Source organism: Schistocerca gregaria, chromosome 3 (assembly GCF_023897955.1).
Source record: "Schistocerca gregaria isolate iqSchGreg1 chromosome 3, iqSchGreg1.2, whole genome shotgun sequence".
Classification (NCBI taxonomy): domain Eukaryota; kingdom Metazoa; phylum Arthropoda; class Insecta; order Orthoptera; family Acrididae; genus Schistocerca; species Schistocerca gregaria.
Window position 1 is genome coordinate 851,788,796 of NC_064922.1, and position 13,282 is coordinate 851,802,077.

Sequence of the window (13,282 nt, forward strand, 5' to 3'; positions counted from 1 at the left end):
TATTTCCCGCGACAATCCTTTTCAGTGACCGTCCGTCACGATCACTCAACGCACACTTTCGTCCACATTCTGAGTTAGCGGAACACGTTTTTCCGCTTTCTGTCTATGCAGTACGAATCTTCAATATGGTCCCCTTGAACACCAATCACTTCAGCTACGTCGGTTACGGAAACACCCACCATATGAGCATCAAAAATTTGTCCACGTTCCGAATTATCGTAGCTCCGACGTAGTCTGTTCACAAGTACAGACAATACTGTTCCCACTACGACTGACGCTTGCAATGTAACGAGAACGTAGCATCAGCTACCGTTTGCAGTGAAATACAACAGCGCTATAAGCAATCTTGGCTAGCATCTGCATTTGCGTTGAAGCGTTCGTTTTGTAACACCATAACTCTAGTGCTGTACTGATTTATTTTGCTTTTTGTTTTATTTGATGTTACATCGTTGAGCTTCTGTAAATGTTGTTAGTTTGAATCGATAACAAAAAATTGTATACTCCTTTCTTTGTAAAAACTTTGATGTCATGATTTGATTCTATGTAATGTAGTATATCTGTCATTCAAATTCTTTGTCCCATTTGGAGGGAACAAAACTGACTGTATATAATTGTAATTTCTGTGTGAATATTTTTTTGTAGAAATGTCAATATGTTCAAATGTTCTGTTTTATTTAATGTGTTTGGTTGCTGTTATGTAAACTGCTGATCCTCACTTAGGGTTCTTAGTTATTCTGTATGTAAAAGTTGTTGTGGTTCCCCTAGGGAACAGAACTGTGTAGCACGCGCAAATTGTGGTTGGCCTAGGTACAAAAGCCGGGGACGAGCTACTAAACTGTGAACTGCCTTTTAAAAGTTCCATATTGTACTGGTTCCGAGAGAGGCTTTTTCTGCCACTTTCCAATGCCTCGGATGGATGAATAAATAGCTGGAACGGTTCTGGAATTGGTATCCATCACCGCCACCAAGAAGGGACAGAGTCCAGCAATTCTGCCTGCAAATCCACCTACCAATATGCAGTTGCCACCACATTGCGCAATCACTGTAACGGAATACTAGAATGATGTACAGTGAAGGATCAGCTTATTGGATGTGTTAGTGTGCTCAAATATAAGGTAACTTATAACTGAATTTATGTACCTACCTTGATTTTTTCCCTATCACAACACCTTTTAGGTTCCTCTCCATTTAAACTATGATTACCGAGTGTCCTAGTTTGTGGAAAAAATGAAAGCCTCAGAACATTAAATAATGTTGTTTGATCTTTGGTAAGAAGGGAGTGTTCAGATTTACTGTGGATTTAGTGAAATTGTGGGAGGTGGTAAATGTAGTCTTGTGAAAGCCTCCCAGGGATGGAAACAGTCTAATTTAAAGTTTTGTGGAGTTTCAAAGTCTCCTATTTAATCATTTACTTGCAAGTAGAAGATTGTGGTAATAAAGAAAATTTGAAGTTTATTTTTAAGATTAAAAGCTCTGAAATTGAGACTTATAAAGTGCTGCTTAGTTAATGATCATAGTGCTGTCTGTAGTAAATTTTAAAAGGTGAGTCAGTTTCTTGTAAATTTGTCAACATTGTGTCTCATTGTAGTAAAAGTCGTGAACTGCATTTATGGAAAGTTATACACTTATATTTGCTAAGAATCACTTGTTTCTTTTGAGTATTGAAAGTGCATATTAATAGTGTAATAAAATCCACAGGTTATCCTTTACCATTATTTATGAAAACAATAATTTCTTTGTTCAAAAGACATTGAGAAGTAACTTGTTAGTGAATTCCATTTAACTTTCATTCTAAACAGAATAGTATTTAGTTGAGAGAGTATGTGTCAGAGTTCATTGCACTCGCGTGTGTCCAAGTATAGGTTGTGTTTGTCCGTTAAAGTAGCTCATATCTACTTTCTTAAACGAGAACGTTAATCTTTCTCTTGCCCAATCAGGCTGGCGACCGTTTACCTTATTCTTTAAACAGTATAGCTAGGCAAAAATATTGTTTGTTACTGTCCGAATAATTACGTAATTCTCACTTTCATTTCCGATAAGCCATTTCCGTTAGGTACAACACGATAAACCTGGCAAAATTCTTCTCAGAGGGTAACACTGTTCTGTTGCGTTATACCTAATTGCTTTAATAAGATAGTTTTATTTCACAACCTGCCTCCAGCTTCGAGGTTATGGTATAGTTGTAGCAGAAAGGAGTGCTATAGTTTCTCATTGTTTTTTCCATAATTTTGTCCGATTCCTGTATGTGATTGTCGATGTCTGAAGCTCGACATGTAAGCCTGGAAATGGTTATGGCTCGAATACAGACGTTAAAATTACATTGTGGAAACTGTCAGTTAGTTTTCTGCCATTGTAAGGCGTGAGCAAAGCATATTAAGTATGTGCTCCAGACAGTGCGCCTTTTATAAAGTCGCCAGCTGCGTCAGACGTACCTGGGGTGAAGTCGTGTGCGCCGGGTGTTGAGCGACGACTGAGTTACTCGATCAGCTGCGACAGCAGATTTCTAATGGGGTCTCGTTAAAGCTGCTGGCGGTGCGAGGTCATCTCGGAAGGTGCAGAGTAACAGGGCGAGCGGCGTCCAGCTAATCTTATCGCTGCGCTCCTTTCTTCAGGTGTGTACGTCTAGATCTCCTCTCTTTTGTTCCCGATTCTTTGTTGACTCTTGGAGATATTTTTGATCGGTACCAGCACACGGAAAACATCGATTCAAACTTTGCTGTTCCCATGCATCTGACCCATCTGTTTCCCTCCTGTAGGTTGTAGAATTTGTTTATTCCTTTCATTTTTCTCGTTTGTAGTGGGACCATGTGAGTGCAAGATACTCGTTCAGGGACCGAATTGTAAGGGAACAGTATCCTTACATGATGGTGTGTAATATCGCCGACGCCAACAATGCGCAGTGACGCGCTCAGTCAACAACGAGTAGTTGTGCGTTAGCCGTGGTAGGAATCGGAATTCGTGTATGGTGCCATGGCGTCCACGTAGTAACGCGATTCTCGTCAATGGCGCACAGCACTGCGAATTAAGATGTAATGTATAGGTTAGGTTAGGTTCACTGCTGTGGGCGGACCTTGTGTAGTACGCATTTTTGCCGCTAGGCATGTATAGCGCATCTCATTGCCACTTCAGTGCCGCCTGCGTTGTCGACTTGTCTTGCTCTCTTCATCTGCAGTGAGTGTTTTTGCTAGCGCTCTTTTGTTCCTGTATCGTTTCGTATGATGGCAACTTTAAGTGAGCAATGTGCAGCTATGAAATTTTGTTTTACTCGGTAAAAATGCTGCTGAAACTGTTTTAATATTGAAAAGAGCTTACCAAGATCAGATGTCGACAGATGACAAACCTCGTTCTGGACGTCCATCAACTGCTCGAATCGACAAAAATATTGAAAAAATTCGAGAGCTTGTGCTCACAGACCGCCGACAGACAATTAATTGATCAACTATCAGAGAATAGTGGGTTATCTTGGAGCTCGTTTCAGCGAATTTTGACAGAAGATTTGGGAATGAATAAAAGTTGCGACCAAGTTTGTTTTTCGGGTTCTCACTGACAATCAAAAGGAACGTCGAGTTGAAACATGTTGTGCTAGAAACAACACCTTGAAACTGATCCACAGTTTCTATTACTGGTGATGGGTCATGGTGCTATGGGTACGAGCCAGAAACAAAGCAACAGTCAAGCCAGTGCAAGACGTCAGCGTCAAGTCACATCAAACATAAAAAAATGCTGATTTGCTTTTTTGATGCCCAGGGCGTAGTTCATTCAGAGTTTGTTGCCCCAGGTCAGACTGTCAGTCGAACCTTACCTTTGGAAACTTTAAGAAGATTGCTAAACGGTGTTCCTCGAAAAAGACCCTATGAGTGGCAGACAGTGGACCAGTTGTTCCAATTCGTCAATGCAGCTGCACACACAGCCATCTCGTTGGATAGTTTTTGGCTGAAAATGGTATGGTTCCAGTATTCCACCTGACCTGGCTGCATGCGAGTTTTTCTTTTTCGACGCATGAAAGGGGACATGAAAGGTCACCGATTTGACAACATTCAAGAAGTCAAGAAAAAAAAAACGAGGGAGGAACTGTCAGCCATTTCCAAAGATGACAACAAAAAATGTTTCGAACAGTGGAAGCACCGTTGGGACAATTGTTTTAGTTGTAATGAAGAGTATTTTGAAAGTGATAAGGTTGTTTTGTTTAGAATTTTAAAATGTAAAGCTTTTAAAAGGTAATCACAACTGGCAGAAATAAAATCGCATCATCTTGTACATAACACCGTCCATATCGTGCGCGAAGGACTGCCGCTGCATCGTGGACAATATAGTTACAGCGTCACCACTAAATGCTGAAGTAGATTTTAAAAACAAAAAACTTTTGAAACGCAAGTAAACAAACGCTTGAGACTGTATACACAGTGTCCACAACAGGGTTGGCGATTGTTGCTGAACAATCGGTTTTAGGTTATATCGGTTCTTTTCGAGGCCTGTTCAAACAGTGTGTTAGAAACCACTCAAAATAAGCGGTTTCTCATATAACTGAGTTTCAGTTTTTTATTCCTGTTATTTCCTTAATAAATGTAAAAATCGGGCAAAATATGGAGAAATTTTGACTCCTTCTGTTTCAAGATACATAGAATCGAAAATTTTAGTGAAATACCCTAATAAAAGAAAACTTAGTCCGTTTACCGTTCGCTGTTTTTCTCGAAAAGTGATAACTGGTTGAATACTACAAAAAATTATCAGTTTTCCTTCTGTTGATTCTAATTTTTGAAACTCTTCTCAAAAATCATGTTGTAATCATACCACTATTCGGGCATTACGAATAATCAGTTCTAAAGATTGAAAAGTGAGATTGGAGTAGATTACTTTTTGTGTTAATATGTCCCTTTTCAAGGACTACCAGCAGATAAAGGCAAAAAATGTAGACATAGCCTACTACCTTCCACAACTGGTTGCTGTTTTTATTTAATATATTCCACAAGCCTCCAAAACTCGATGTCTGAGTTAGACCATATCGTTAAAAAAAAATGGTCTAAATGGCTCTGAGCACTATGGGACTTAACTTCTGAGGTCATCAGTCCCCTAGAACTTAGAGCTATTTAAACCTAACTAACCTAAGGACACCGCAAACATCCATGCCCGAGGCAGGATTCGAACCTGTGACCTTAGCGGTCGCGCGGCTCCAGACTGTAGCGCCTAGAACCGCTCGGCCACTCCGGCCGGCTAGGGGACATTGTGTTTCCCAGAGGAACACTACAACTGCTGTATAAGATGACTAAGAATCAGTTGGCTACTAGCAGTGTAGAACAGTGTGCAGAGATTTACATAGTTTATTTTCATATGTTAGTATTTTTAGTAATTCATGTCTTTATTCCATGTGGTGTCAACAGACTTTGTGGAAAATAAACAGTGCTGGACATGTCTGCGCACTGCATCTCCACACATTCATAAGCCGGGTTACGGATGGTCGGTATAAATTTGAGAAATACCCTGTAGTAGCTTTTTCTGACTTAGAGCGACGGAGAGGATTGGGAATCGCCTGCTCGCTCTTCAGTTTGCAGACCTATGAAGGAGGGAAGTGCATGATCACAACCCTGCGACCTACCTTACATCATGCTACTAACCTCTACTCCTGCCTTCCCACCGTGTTACACCCCCAGAATACAGTTTACCCCGCAATACGGATCTGCTACACCTTAGTACACACATTTAAAATTTGTTCTCATCCTACTTCAATTTAACAGTAAAAATTAATTTTAAGCGTTAAACTACAATTTTTAGAAATCTGCGATTCTTCAATCTCCTACAACACGGAAACTATTGATCCTGGAGAAGAAAAAATGATTGAGACTTTTTTTGTAGGAAATTTAATGCAGTTCAATTTTATGCCTGGAAACATTTTTATTAAGTCCAGCAAGTTTCGAGATATTCAAGAAAAACTTAAAAATTGACTTTTACACAGCCCCCTCGCACCCCCACCCCCCCCCCCCCCCCTCGTCCCAACCCATATGTTCACACATCATCTGTCAGAATTTTTAGTATATCGTTCATGATATTGTCCCCTACCAATATAAAAAATTGTGACTACACTAATTTCTTCCTCCAGACTACATTCTTTTGTTCTTCGTTGACTGGGCTATAATAGCTGTCTGTTGGGGTTGGCAGGAGAGCCAACCCATATACCTAAAGGAGGCCGAAATGCAAGCGTTTTAGCTCACGCAGGCTGGCGTGAGGTCTGGGACATGACAAGGGAATTAGAATTGAGAAAAACGGACGTGGCTGGTGGAATACTTAAATTTAATCCATTAATGGAGAACGTCGCTCTTTATGGTACATGATTCACAATATCAATAGTATGGATACTGGCGCCTTGCTAGGTCGTAGCAAATAACGTAGCTAAAGGCTATGCTTACTATCGTCTCGGCAAATGAGAGTGTAGAAGTCAGTGAACCATCGTTAGCAAAGTCGGCTGTACAACTGGGCGAGTGCTGGGAAGTCTCTCTAGACCTGCCGTGTGGCGGCGCTCGGTCTGCAATCACTGATAGTGGCGACACGCGGGTGCGACGTATACTACCGGACCGCGACCGATTTAAAGGCTACCACCTAGCAAGTGTGGTGTCTGGCGGTGACACCACAATAGCACTTACAGAAGTGTGTATGAGAAAATTCAAATAGAGCAGATTATAAACATCGAAACCCTCGGAATAATGTCCTTCCACGTCAGCAGGATTCTAAACTCGTAGGACGTAATGAACGAAATAGGGGTACAACAGTCTGTCTTGTACTGCCATCTCTGGGCAGAGATATTCGACCATCGCAGCCAAAGAGTTCGCTGTGCTACAGCAAAGCCGTACAGAGGCCCTGCAGAACGAAGATGCATTACTTCAACTCCAGGCTGGTTTATGGCTCTACAGGCTAGGCGCAAATTGAGACGCGTATAGCGCGTGTGGTGCGACGCAACGCAGCGCGTGTTTTTGTATCATCACAGGCTCAAATGGGACCGCGCAAATTGCGACGCGACGCGACTGGGACGCGACACGCGCCTGCGCCAGGTCGCGCGGCGTTGTGGTTGAGGCGCAGTTTCTCGCGCAACGCGTCTCGCTTGCCTCGCTAGCACCGTGGGAAATTTGAGGCGGGGAGCGTAAAGTAGCCCGGCCATATGCTCACATCGAAACGGCGCATATCAGCAGTGATAGTATGTTGACTTACTGTGTACTGAACTTTATTGCCTTTGGGTAGTGTTTCGTTTTTCGCATTTTAAACGTTCTAGCTTTCTTCGTTAGCACGTTATACTTTTCTGTTATGTATATTTGCATAGTTTTGTTTCGTTTTTCTTCTGTCAAGAAAAATGTATACTTCAGTAACTGACGAGCCATTGGCCGCTGAAGTTGCACCATATGCCTCCGTGATGTTTTCAGATCGCAAGAAGGGACAGAGGTAGTGAAAAAGGAAGCAAGGAATATTATAAAATCATGTGATTAAGAATCAAGGCAGAAAAGCAAGGTTATATTCTCGCTGCCTAGTAAGCTAGCGTATCTGTACGGTCTGTTACAAAAATTTAGAAAGGGATAGTCTCCACAGGTGTGATCCCTTTGTTCTTGTGGTAAAAAGCGTCCAAGATGTGAAGTATAAGAGTTTCACTGTGATTACTCTGATATGTATGTAATAATGTAATACGACACACTGTACTACACGCATGTGAACAACATATTTCTACTGCAAGTTAGAAACAGTCGAAAAGCAGTCACAAATAACAACGTTTTAATTGGTTCTCCGTGATGAGAAAAAGCATTTCAATTGTTGCATGGAGATTATCAGCATTAATAAACTAATTGTACAACAGGCTACACAAATGAAGAAAATGGTCGGTATTATTACGAAAGTAGGAATATCCTAAAAGAGTGTTATGATTAGATATATTTAATTTGTTGAAATGTGCTGCTGACAAAGGCAAATCTACTTTCATGACAATGTTTTTCGAACTCCAACTCACAAGGCACACATGGCTAGCTTGTGCATCCCTGTCCCGCGCATTATCCTTCGCTGCTGACAATACACTGACCATTGTGTTGTGCGACAGCTCATTTGTTTATTTTTCTTAATAACTATTTTATTCACGATCACGCATTGTCAGTTTCGGATGCCCTAGGAGAGTAAACAGTATCTGGCATGTGCCTATCATTCCGCCTGAAGGAACGCTCGTCATTATTTTAATACTGCTCAGATCAAGAGAAGGAATAAAATCCTTCGGTAAGTTTCCATTCCAGTCGCTCAGTGTTAAAAATACGATGGGTTACGGGGATTCCACCAAAATTCGAACAGAATTGCCAATCTGTTTTTGTGTGAGTTGTTAACCTTTTCTCATTCGAAGAAGCATTACCATTTTTGAGTAAAGGCCACATTTCTCTTGGTGACTGGTTTAACTGTACTTTCTTTGTCACAATGTAATTTGCCAAACTCATCTCACAGCAGCTATTGAGACAGAATTCCGAAACGGAGAGCCTAATTAAACAAGTAATTGGCAATCACAGAGCTCAATAGCTTACGTAAAACCTCATAGTATCGGTTTGCAGTAACATAAAAGAAGAAATTTCATGTTTATTTTCATACTAGGAAGCTCTTATTTCGCTAGCTGTCGATAACTCTTAAAAAATTACTGTCACTGGAGTGAAATAAATAAAAAAGAAGTACTGTTATATCGCCATAGATAAGAAAGTTTCATGTGTTTAATAATTGGCAAAACACTCTCCTCCTTGTGTGCTATCAGTCGCCAAACTTTCGTTTCGATGTCTCGAGCGGTTTAGGAGATACGAGAGATGTTGAGAGTATTTCATTCTTGCGGGCGTGAGATCGGAAGTGAGCGCGCTACATGGGATCCATTTTCTCGAGATCGGAGGCAGATAGAGATCTCCTCCCAAGTCTAAACAAAAATTCAGCATGTTAGATAAATTTCGTACGCAGCAACATATGGTGTAATACGCACCAAACGCAAAATCATAGCGACCCCTAGTTTTCGTTGCAAACTCTTTGAGTTTTGCGTAGTGTCTTACTAAACTGTGTACATCACAATAAGAATGGTCATTAGCGAGGTGATGGGTACTTCGTCAAGAAGCTGACATATAACGCTACTAGTAAGGCAAAAATCATATATTTTCAGAGAATAGTTTCTGTAAAATCGTTTGAGAAAGATAACAGGTTGGGCGCGCTTCGGTTCTGTCAGCGCAGAGCGTCGTCAGTCGGCGCGTGCGAAGTATGTGTAACTAGGCTGTTTAGGTACTTATATTGGTAACGCCGCCGCCGTCTTTGGTGTGACGTCATAAGCGCGTGACTGCGTGTGAGAACGCTCTCTAAGTTATTATATATTTCTAGGTTTCAGATATATATTTTAACGGTTTTTGTGATAATGTTTACTATATAAGTGACTTATTAGTGTTTTCTTCATTCACCTCTGCCTTTCTTCTGTTGTGACCTGATATTTGTGAGTGTTTCGTATCGAGCAACTTAACCTCTTAACCGTGTTTACATTCCGCGCTGACCAGTTGGGGCTGTAGCGGCGCATCGAAAGCTAATTACTAATTAACTGTTTGTGTATAATAGTTTATTTAGGAACTTTAGTAGTCTTCAACCGGTGTTCTTAGTGTTTTCCGGTTAAATAACTTAGGAAAAAATTTTTGCGAACTGCTTTCAATTTCGTTACTGTGTCATTAGACGTTTGATTTTGTTTGTGTGTTAGTATTTTGTTATATTCTCATTTGTTGTTGATTAATACTGTCAATAATAGTAGTTACTTCCCTTGTAGAGCAAGTTTGTGATTATTGTAGTCAGTTTTTAGCATCTTCTTGTTGTAGTAGCGGAACATAGATAAGGTTGTTTTCTTGTTTCAATAACTGTAAAATTTTGCCATGAGTGAGAAGTGTGGGCTTTGCCGTAGGTTCGTGAGTAGTGGATTGCGGTGTGAGACTTGTTCGAAGTATTTTCACTGGGGGGAATGCAGTGGGGAAGCCAGTGGCCATTCTGGTGTGATCCTCTCCTGGAACTGCAGGTTATGTAGCAAGAGTAAGTTGATAGAGGAGCAGGAGCGTAAGATCTGTGCCCTTCAGGTGCAGTTGACAAATGCACAGGAGGAGTAGATAGGACGAGGAGGAGAAGGGGGTTGGGAAATGGGAGCTGGCTATTGGCAAGAGATCTGCTAGGAGAAGGAGATTTTCAGATAGTTTTACTATTGGTGTTTTTAATAGATATGACCAACTGTCAGAGTCTAGTGGAGAGGAATCTCTAGTAGCTGTAGATGTAGGAAGTATGCAGCAGACCTCAGCAGTTACAGTGGCTAGGACAGTTGCAAAGTCTAAGAGAAAGAAGAAGGTTCTGCTCTTTAGGTAGTTCTCATGGTAGAGGTGTAGGCCAGCAGTTGCAGGAAGTTTTGGGGAATGAGTACCAGGTCACCAGCATTGTGAAGCGTAATGCAGGATTGGCTCAGGTGACTGCTAACATAGGGGGGTTATGTAGGGATTTTACTAAAGGGGATCAGGTAGTGATTGTGGGTGGGGCTGGTAATAGTATTGATAGGGATGGGGAGTATGACATAGATGGTGACCTGGAAAAGATAGCCACTCAGACTGACAACACGAATGTGCATTTCGTGGAACTGTTTCAGCGTCACGATCGGCCTCATAACATGAGACTTGGGGGTGCTCTGATGACAGAAGGCATGAGTCACATTTCAGTGGTGTCGGTGGAGTCTATCGGCAGGATGGGTTTCACTAGACATGGCCTGCACATCAACAGGTATGGAAAAGGGAGGTTGGCAAAGCTTATAGGTGACAGCATAGGTGGGGGTGGTGGGATCACTCATGGGAAAATTCCGGTAGTTTTGGGTGTTAGAGCTGTACCTTTTTTAGATTGAAGTCAGCTGATAGGTATTCCTGCTCAAGGGAAGTCTCTCTAACAAAGGACGACGATTCAATCCCGTCTCCGGCCATCCTGATTTAGATTTTCCGTGATTTCCCTAAAATCGTTTCAGGCAAATGCCGGGATGGTTCCTTTGAAAGGGCACGGCCGATTTCCTTCCCAATCCTTCCCTAACCCGAGCTTGCACTCCGTCTCTAATGACCTCGTTGTCGACGGGACGTTAAACACTAACCACCACCACCACCACCACCACCACCACCATCTCTAACAAAGAAATCACTTTCGACTAAGCTTAGGTATCCGATTAATGAGGGAATTAGTATATTTCATCAAAATATACAGGGTATTGGAGATAAAGTCAGTGAACTGCTTATAGATGTTGTCTCTGAAATTATTGGTATATCTGAACACTTCTTAAATAAGGAAATAATTCAGAGGCTTCCTTTACCAGAATACAGGTTGGCTGGCAGCTTTTCTAGGAGCTCTTTGCGGTGTGGGGGAGTAGCCATGTATGTGAAAAACGGTATCCCATTTGAGTCAATTGATGTTTCAAAGTACTGCACTGAAAAGGTGTTTGAATGTTGTGCAGGTGTGGTTAAATTTAGTGGAGCTAAACTTCTTACTGTTGTTATTTATAGATCCCCAGGCTCCAATTTCACAACATTTTTGCTAAAGCTAGAGGAGGTTCTTGGTTCACTTTATAGGAAATACAAAAAGTTAGTTATATGTGGTGACTTCAATATTAATTGTATAAGTGATTGTGCAAGAAAAAAGATGCTGGTAGAACTCCTTAATTCATATAATCTTATGCAAACCGTATTCTTTCCAACAAGAGTGCAAGGGAACAGTAGAACAACCATAGACAAAATTTTTGTTTATTCCTCATTACTAGAAGGGCATTCTGTTAGCAAAAAGGTGAATGGCCTTTCAGATCATGATGCACAAATTTTTGTGCTGCATCAGCTGTTTAGGAAAGCAGATTCAGTTGCTGTAGAGACATTTGTAAACCTCATCAAGGAACAAGAGTGGCAATATGTTTATAGCGCTGATACAGTAGACAATAAATATAATGCTTTTCTCAAGACTTTTCTCATGCTCTTTGAAAGTTTATTTCCGTTAGAACGTTCAAAACAGGGTACTAGCACAAACAGACAGCCTAGGTGGCTGACTAGAGGGATAAGAATATCTTGTAGAACAAAGTGGCAATTATATCAAAACGTTAGAAACAGTCACAATCTAAATGCAGCAGCCCATTACAAACAGTATTGTAAGGTGCTTAAAAAAGTTATTAGGAAGGCAAAAAGTATGTGGTATGCAGATAGAATAGCTAAGTCTCAGGATAAAATTAAAACCATATGGTCAGTCGTAAAGGAAGTGGCTGGTCTGCAGAGACAGGTAGAGGATATAGAATCAGTGTGTAGTGGGAATGTCCGTGTTACTGATAAGTCGTATATATGTACAGTATTTAATAATCGCTTTCTGAATATAGCAGGTGAACTAAATAGAAACCTAGTCCCAACAGGGAATCATATAGCGCTCGTAGAAAAAAGTGTTCCGAGACTGTTACCTGAAATGCTCCTCCATGATACTGACAAGAGGGAGATTGAGTTAATAATTAAATCACTAAAGATCAAGAACTATCATGGATCTGACGGATCTAGCAGAATACTGAAGAATTGTTCCATGTATGTTAGCCCAGTACTTAGCCATATCTATAATTTTTCCTTTAGGAGTGGTCGGTTTCCTGACCGATTAAAGTACTTGGTAGTGAAGCCACTTTATAAAAAGGGAGACATGGACAATACTGACAATTATAGGCCTATTTCTATGCCATCGGTGTTTGCTAAAGTTATCGAGAAGGTTGTATATACAAGGTTACTGGAGCATTTAAATTCGCATAATTTGCTGTCAAATGTACAGTTTGGTTTTAGAAGTGGCTTAACAACTGAAAATGCTATATTCTCTTTTCTCTGTGAAGTTTTGAATGGATTAAATAAAAGGTTGCGAACGTTAGGTGTTTTCTTTGATTTAATGAAGGCTTTTGACTGTGTTGACCACAAAATATTACTGCAGAAGTTGGACCATTATGGAGTAAGGGGAGTAGCTTACAATTGGTTAGCCTCTTACTTTAAGAACAGAAAGCAGAAAGTAATTCGCCGCAATATTGAGAGTGGTAATGATGTTCAGTCCCAATGGGGCACTGTTAAATGGGGCGTTCCCCAAGGGTCGGTGCTGGAGCCACTGCTATTTCTTATTTATATAAATTATATGCCTTCCAGTATTAGAGGCGATTCAAAAATATTTCTGTTTTCTGATGACACCAGCTTGGTAGTGAAGGATCTTGTGTGTAATACTGAAACATTATCAAGTAATGTAGTTCATGAAA

The 13,282-nt window shown here is 40.8% G+C and overlaps 1 protein-coding gene across 2 annotated transcripts in view; it reads right to left on the bottom strand.

Annotated features, from left to right (window-relative positions):
- Positions 1-13,282, bottom strand: part of LOC126354796 (juvenile hormone acid O-methyltransferase-like) — a 289,416-nt gene that overhangs the window by 121,999 nt on the left and 154,135 nt on the right. The window contains exon 1 of one of the 2 annotated variants that reach the window (XM_050004709.1): positions 2,433-2,517. The exons of the other annotated variant lie outside the window; for it this stretch is intronic. The gene's annotated coding sequence lies outside the window, so the exon portion shown is untranslated. Of the gene's footprint in view, positions 1-2,432; positions 2,518-13,282 lie in introns of those variants that run through there. 2 annotated transcript variants of the gene reach the window in all.